Raw genomic sequence first — 7,960 nt, 5'->3', positions numbered from 1 at the left:
TGTGTGTGTGTGTGTGTGTGTGTGACAGAGAGAGAGAGAGAGAGAGTGACACTTGCTGTGTATTTAAGAAACAAACGCTCAAAGAAACCAAACAGAATGACACAGGCAGAAAGACACTGTTTTATTTTGGTAACCAATGATGCATTTCTTCTTCCCTTGTACAGTGCACCCTGAAGCCGTGTGTGGACCAGGAGATCAGCAGAACAGGAACCACAGAGCGTCAGCGGCAGACATCCAAGCTGCACAGGGCACACGCAGCACCAGGCAGAATTAATGACGTCCCTGATCCACAGCTCAAGCCCAGCCACCCGCTGCCTCCTCGCCGCCTCCTCCTGGGACCTTCAAGGACCACCCACCAGCCACTGGTACACATTCCAATCTTACACAATGGCCCCAGCATCACAGGGCATCTCCTGACATTAAAATCTATCCTGATTTCTGTTGTTTTTCCCTCATCTCTGAGCCGCTGAGTGTGAGTGTGTGTGTGTGTGTGTGTGTGTGTGTGTGTGTGTGTGTGTGTGTGTCTCTCTCTCTTTTACACAAAAAACACATGTCAGTTGTTAAGGAAAATGTTATAAAACACTTCTTCAGTAAAGACTCAGAGAAGAGAAACACACAGAACTTCTTGCTAGCAAGGGCAGCCTCCACTCTAAGAGACTCCAGTGAGAGAACTGCCCCGGTCTTTATTTTATACTCCATTGAGCGTGTGTGTGTGCGTGTGTGTGTGTGTGTGTGTGTTGACAGAGAGAGAGAGACAGAGAGAGAGAGAGAGAGGGAGAGATACAAAGGAATGTAATTCAAATTTTGCACTTCAGACCTTACAGTGTGTGTGTGTGTGTGTGTGTGTGTGTGTGTGTGTGTGTGTTGACAGAGAGAGAGAGAGAGAGAGAGAGACAGAGAGAGAGAGAGAGAGAGAGAGAGGGAGAGATACAAAGGAATGTAATTCAAATTTTGCACTTCAGACCTTACAGTGTGTGTGTGTGTGTGTGTGTGTGTGTGTGTGTGTGTGTGTGTGTGTGTGTCTGTCTTTTACACAAAAAATGCACTTGCAACAACTTTAATATGGAATGTACTGGACTTCCCAGCTAGGCGCCCTCCTGTGGATGACAGGTGCAATTGATTGTCAAAAGCAGATATCTAACAGCTTCTGACACTTTGTACCGCATTGAGCCAGCAGAGGGAGCCCCCCTGGTTCAATCCCAGCTGCACAGCAGTTGTGACCAGCTTCTGTCTGTGTGCTTTGGTGTGTGTGAGTGTGTGTGTGTGTGTGTTGACAGAGAGAGAGAAAGAGAGAGAGGGAGAGATACAAAGGAATGTAATTCAAATTTTGCACTTCAGACCTTACTCTGTGTGTGTGTGTGTGTGTGTGTGTGTGTGTGTGTGTGTGTGTGTGTGTGTGTGTGTGTGTTGACAGAGAGAGAGAGAGAGAGAGAGAGAGAGAGGGAGAGATACAAAGGAATGTAATTCAAATTTTGCACTTCAGACCTTACTGTGTGTGTGTGTGTGTGTGTGTGTGTGTGTGTGTGTGTGTGTGTGTGTGTGTCTGTCTTTTACACAAAAAATGCACTTGCAACAACTTTAATATGGAATGTACTGGACTTCCCAGCTAGGCGCCCTCCTGTGGACGACAGGTGCAATCCCAGTTGCACAGCACTTGACCAGCTTCTGTGTGTGTGTGTGTGTGTGTGTGTGTGTGACAGACAGACAGACAGACAGACAGACAGAGAGGGAGATTCAAAGCATCAGGACCAGGAGATGACACAGTGCTCCAAAGGCCTGGTTCTGCTGCCTCCTCCTCCACCCACCTGCTGCAGACGCTTCTGTGAAGGGAAACTGCTACATGTTATGTCACCGATCCCTGCCATGCTGCGTGTCTAACGACCCGGCAGGGCCTGCTGAGTACAGTGGTGGTGGAATCGGCCCGATCGGACACTCCTATCTGCCACTTTGACCTTTTTATTCCGTCAAATTTGGACCCATTTACACCAAGTCCAGAACCGTTGGTGCTATCGACATGGGGTCTTCACCAGCGCGTGCGGAGCGGCAGAAAATCCCCACGTAGACACCACTTTCATCCCTCTACGACACTTACTTTCCCAGTTATTCCATTTTATTCCGTCAAGCTCTGGCTAAATCCCCTTAACCTAACCAACCCTAATCATACCTGCATTTGTCCACTGGAGGGAGACAAAAACACCAAGCTCTGAGATTCAAATTTTGAACTGCAGACCTCACAGTGTCTGTGTGTGTGTGTGTGTGTGCGCTTTGGTGTGTTTGCTTTGGTGTGTGTGTGTGTGTGTGTGTGTGTGTGTGTGACAGAGAGAGAGAGTGACACTTGCTGTGTATTTAAGAAACAAACGCTCAAAGAAACCAAACAGAATGACACAGGCAGAAAGACACTGTTTTATTTTGGTAACCAATGATGCATTTCTTCTTCCCTTGTACAGTGCACCCTGAAGCGGTGTGTGGACCAGGAGATCAGCAGAACAGGAACCACAGAGCGTCAGCGGCAGACATCCAAGCTGCACAGGGCACACGCAGCACCAGGCAGAATTAATGACGTCCCTGATCCACAGCTCAAGCCCAGCCACCCGCTGCCTCCTCGCCGCCTCCTCCCGGGACCTTCAAGGACCACCCACCAGCCACTGGTACACATTCCAATCTTACACAATGGCCCCAGCATCACAGGGCATCTCCTGACATTAAAATCTATCCTGATTTCTGTTGTTTTTCCCTCATCTCTGAGCCGCTGAGTGTGAGTGTGAGTGTGTGTGTGTGTGTGTGTGTCTCTCTCTCTTTTACACAAAAAACACATGTCAGTTGTTAAGGAAAATGTTATAAAACACTTCTTCAGTAAAGACTCAGAGAAGAGAAACACACAGAACTTCTTGCTAGCAAGGGCAGCCTCCACTCTAAGAGACTCCAGTGAGAGAACTGCCCCGGTCTTTATTTTATACTCCATTGAGCGTGTGTGTGTGTGTGTGTGTGTGTGTGTGTGTGTGTGTGTGTGTGTGTGTCTCTTTTACACAAAAAATACATGTGAGTGCACTTGCAACAACTTTTAATATGCAATGTACAGGACTTGCTTGCTAGGCGCCATCCTGTGGACCAAACATGCAATTGAAAGATGTTATTTTCGCCGGTATAACACCTTCTGACACTTTGTACCGCATTGAGCCAGCAGAGGGAGCACCTCTTGTTCAATCCCAGTGGCACAGCAGCTGCTCTGCTTCTGTGTGTGTGTGTGTGTGTGTGTGTGTGTGTGTGTGTGTGTGTGTGTGTGTGTTGACAGAGAGAGAGAGAGAGAGAGAGAGAGAGAGAGGGAGAGATACAAAGGAATGTAATTCAAATTTTGCACTTCAGACCTTACTGTGTGTGTGTGTGTGTGTGTGTGTGTGTGTGTGTGTGTGTGTGTGTGTGTGTGTGTGTGTCTGTCTTTTACACAAAAAATGCACTTGCAACAACTTTAATATGGAATGTACTGGACTTCCCAGCTAGGCGCCCTCCTGTGGACGACAGGTGCAATCCCAGTTGCACAGCACTTGACCAGCTTCTGTGTGTGTGTGTGTGTGTGTGTGTGTGTGACAGACAGACAGACAGACAGACAGACAGAGAGGGAGATTCAAAGCATCAGGACCAGGAGATGACACAGTGCTCCAAAGGCCTGGTTCTGCTGCCTCCTCCTCCACCCACCTGCTGCAGACGCTTCTGTGAAGGGAAACTGCTACATGTTATGTCACCGATCCCTGCCATGCTGCGTGTCTAACGACCCGGCAGGGCCTGCTGAGTACAGTGGTGGTGGAATCGGCCCGATCGGACACTCCTATCTGCCACTTTGACCTTTTTATTCCGTCAAATTTGGACCCATTTACACCAAGTCCAGAACCGTTGGTGCTATCGACATGGGGTCTTCACCAGCGCGTGCGGAGCGGCAGAAAATCCCCACGTAGACACCACTTTCATCCCTCTACGACACTTACTTTCCCAGTTATTCCATTTTATTCCGTCAAGCTCTGGCTAAATCCCCTTAACCTAACCCCTAACCCTAACCCTAACCCTAACCCCCTAACCCCCTACCCTAACCCCCTAACCCTAACCCCCTAACCCTAACCCCCCTAACCCCCTAACCCTAACCCCCTAACCCTAACCCCTAACCCTAACCCTAACTAACCCTAACCCTAACCCCTAACCCCCCTACCCTAACCCTAACCCCCTAACCCTACCCCCCCTAACCCTAACCCTAACCCCCCCTAACCCTACCCTAACCCTAACCCCTAACCCTAACCCTAACCCTGTGTGTGTGTGTGTGTGTGTGTGTGTTGACAGAGAGAGAGAGAGAGAGAGAGAGAGAGACAGAGAGAGAGAGAGAGAGAGAGAGAGGGAGAGATACAAAGGAATGTAATTCAAATTTTGCACTTCAGACCTTACAGTGTGTGTGTGTGTGTGTGTGTGTGTGTGTGTGTGTGTGTCTGTCTTTTACACAAAAAATGCACTTGCAACAACTTTAATATGGAATGTACTGGACTTCCCGGCTAGGCGCCCTCCTGTGGATGACAGGTGCAATTGATTGTCAAAAGCAGATATCTAACAGCTTCTGACACTTTGTACCGCATTGAGCCAGCAGAGGGAGCCCCCCTGGTTCAATCCCAGTTGCACAGCAGTTGTGACCAGCTTCTGTCTGTGTGCTTTGGTGTGTGTGAGTGTGTGTGTGTGTTGACAGAGAGAGAGACAGAGAGAGAGAGAGAGAGAGAGAGGGAGAGATACAAAGGAATGTAATTCAAATTTTGCACTTCAGACCTTACTGTGTGTGTGTGTGTGTGTGTGTGTGTGTGTGTGTGTGTGTGTGTTGACAGAGAGAGAGAGAGAGAGAGAGAGGGAGAGATACAAAGGAATGTAATTCAAATTTTGCACTTCAGACCTTACAGTGTGTGTGTGTGTGTGTGTGTGTGTGTGTGTGTGTGTGTCTGTCTTTTACACAAAAAATGCACTTGCAACAACTTTAATATGGAATGTACTGGACTTCCCGGCTAGGCGCCCTCCTGTGGATGACAGGTGCAATTGATTGTCAAAAGCAGATATCTAACAGCTTCTGACACTTTGTACCGCATTGAGCCAGCAGAGGGAGCCCCCCTGGTTCAATCCCAGTTGCACAGCAGTTGTGACCAGCTTCTGTCTGTGTGCTTTGGTGTGTGTGAGTGTGTGTGTGTGTGTGTGTGTGTTGACAGAGAGAGAGACAGAGAGAGAGAGAGAGAGAGAGGGAGAGATACAAAGGAATGTAATTCAAATTTTGCACTTCAGACCTTACTGTGTGTGTGTGTGTGTGTGTGTGTGTGTGTGTGTGTGTGTGTGTGTGTTGACAGAGAGAGAGAGAGAGAGAGAGAGAGAGAGGGAGAGATACAAAGGAATGTAATTCAAATTTTGCACTTCAGACCTTACAGTGTGTGTGTGTGTGTGTGTGTGTGTGTGTGTGTGTGTGTGTGTGTGTGTCTGTCTTTTACACAAAAAATGCACTTGCAACAACTTTAATATGGAATGTACTGGACTTCCCAGCTAGGCGCCCTCCTGTGGACGACAGGTGCAATCCCAGTTGCACAGCACTTGACCAGCTTCTGTGTGTGTGTGTGTGTGTGTGTGTGTGTGTGACAGACAGACAGACAGAGAGGGAGATTCAAAGCATCAGGACCAGGAGATGACACAGTGCTCCAAAGGCCTGGTTCTGCTGCCTCCTCCTCCACCCACCTGCTGCAGACGCTTCTGTGAAGGGAAACTGCTACATGTTATGTCACCGATCCCTGCCATGCTGCGTGTCTAACGACCCGGCAGGGCCTGCTGAGTACAGTGGTGGTGGAATCGGCCCGATCGGACACTCCTATCTGCCACTTTGACCTTTTTATTCCGTCAAATTTGGACCCATTTACACCAAGTCCAGAACCGTTGGTGCTATCGACATGGGGTCTTCACCAGCGCGTGCGGAGCGGCAGAAAATCCCCACGTAGACACCACTTTCATCCCTCTACGACACTTACTTTCCCAGTTATTCCATTTTATTCCGTCAAGCTCTGGCTAAATCCCCTTAACCTAACCCTAACCCTAACCCCTAACCCTAACCCCTAACCCTAACCCTAACCCTGACCCTAACCCTAACCCCCCCCCCTAACCCTAACCCCCTAACCCTAACCCTAACCCTAAACGCTCAAAGAAACCAAACAGAATGACACAGGCAGAAAGACACTGTTTTATTTTGGTAACCAATGATGCATTTCTTCTCCGCTTGTACAGTGCACCCTGAAGCCGTGTGTGGACCAGGAGATCAGCAGAACAGGAACCACAGAGCGTCAGCGGCAGACATCCAAGCTGCACAGGGCACACGCAGCACCAGGCAGAATTAATGACGTCCCTGATCCACAGCTCAAGCCCAGCCACCCGCTGCCTCCTCGCCGCCTCCTCCTGGGACCTTCAAGGACCACCCACCAGCCACTGGTACACATTCCAATCTTACACAATGGCCCCAGCATCACAGGGCATCTCCTGACATTAAAATCTATCCTGATTTCTGTTGTTTTTCCCTCATCTCTGAGCCGCTGAGTGTGAGTGTGTGTGTGTGTGTGTGTGTGTGTGTGTGTGTGTGTGTGTGTGTGTGTCTCTCTCTCTTTTACACAAAAAACACATGTCAGTTGTTAAGGAAAATGTTATAAAACACTTCTTCAGTAAAGACTCAGAGAAGAGAAACACACAGAACTTCTTGCTAGCAAGGGCAGCCTCCACTCTAAGAGACTCCAGTGAGAGAACTGCCCCGGTCTTTATTTTATACTCCATTGAGCGTGTGTGTGTGCGTGTGTGTGTGTGTGTGTGTGTTGACAGAGAGACAGAGAGAGAGAGAGAGAGAGAGGGAGAGATACAAAGGAATGTAATTCAAATTTTGCACTTCAGACCTTACTGTGTGTGTGTGTGTGTGTGTGTGTGTGTGTGTGTGTGTGTGTGTTGACAGAGAGAGAGAGAGAGAGAGACAGAGAGAGAGAGAGAGAGAGAGAGAGGGAGAGATACAAAGGAATGTAATTCAAATTTTGCACTTCAGACCTTACAGTGTGTGTGTGTGTGTGTGTGTGTGTGTGTGTGTGTCTGTCTTTTACACAAAAAATGCACTTGCAACAACTTTAATATGGAATGTACTGGACTTCCCGGCTAGGCGCCCTCCTGTGGATGACAGGTGCAATTGATTGTCAAAAGCAGATATCTAACAGCTTCTGACACTTTGTACCGCATTGAGCCAGCAGAGGGAGCCCCCCTGGTTCAATCCCAGTTGCACAGCAGTTGTGACCAGCTTCTGTCTGTGTGCTTTGGTGTGTGTGAGTGTGTGTGTGTGTGTGTGTGTGTTGACAGAGAGAGAGACAGAGAGAGAGAGAGAGAGAGAGGGAGAGATACAAAGGAATGTAATTCAAATTTTGCACTTCAGACCTTACTGTGTGTGTGTGTGTGTGTGTGTGTGTGTGTGTGTGTGTGTGTGTGTGTTGACAGAGAGAGAGAGAGAGAGAGAGAGAGAGAGGGAGAGATACAAAGGAATGTAATTCAAATTTTGCACTTCAGACCTTACAGTGTGTGTGTGTGTGTGTGTGTGTGTGTGTGTGTGTGTGTGTGTGTGTGTGTGTGTCTGTCTTTTACACAAAAAATGCACTTGCAACAACTTTAATATGGAATGTACTGGACTTCCCAGCTAGGCGCCCTCCTGTGGACGACAGGTGCAATCCCAGTTGCACAGCACTTGACCAGCTTCTGTGTGTGTGTGTGTGTGTGTGTGTGTGTGTGACAGACAGACAGACAGAGAGGGAGATTCAAAGCATCAGGACCAGGAGATGACACAGTGCTCCAAAGGCCTGGTTCTGCTGCCTCCTCCTCCACCCACCTGCTGCAGACGCTTCTGTGAAGGGAAACTGCTACATGTTATGTCACCGATCCCTGCCAT

The 7,960-nt window shown here is 48.6% G+C and overlaps 1 long non-coding RNA gene across 1 annotated transcript in view; it reads left to right on the top strand.

Annotated features, from left to right (window-relative positions):
• Positions 1 to 2,534: 2,534 nt before the first annotated feature.
• LOC143420702 (uncharacterized) overlaps positions 2,535 to 7,960 on the top strand; it is an 11,457-nt gene continuing 6,031 nt past the window's right edge. The window contains exon 1 of the long non-coding RNA XR_013100432.1: positions 2,535 to 2,648. This is a non-coding gene — a long non-coding RNA (uncharacterized LOC143420702). The remainder of the gene's footprint in view (positions 2,649 to 7,960) is intronic.

The sequence above is a fragment of the Maylandia zebra genome, linkage group LG10 (genome assembly GCF_041146795.1).
Source record: "Maylandia zebra isolate NMK-2024a linkage group LG10, Mzebra_GT3a, whole genome shotgun sequence".
In the NCBI taxonomy this organism is placed as follows: Eukaryota; Metazoa; Chordata; class Actinopteri; order Cichliformes; family Cichlidae; genus Maylandia; species Maylandia zebra.
Note: the sequence above shows the minus strand (reverse complement) of the source record. Positions and strands in the feature narration are given on the sequence as shown.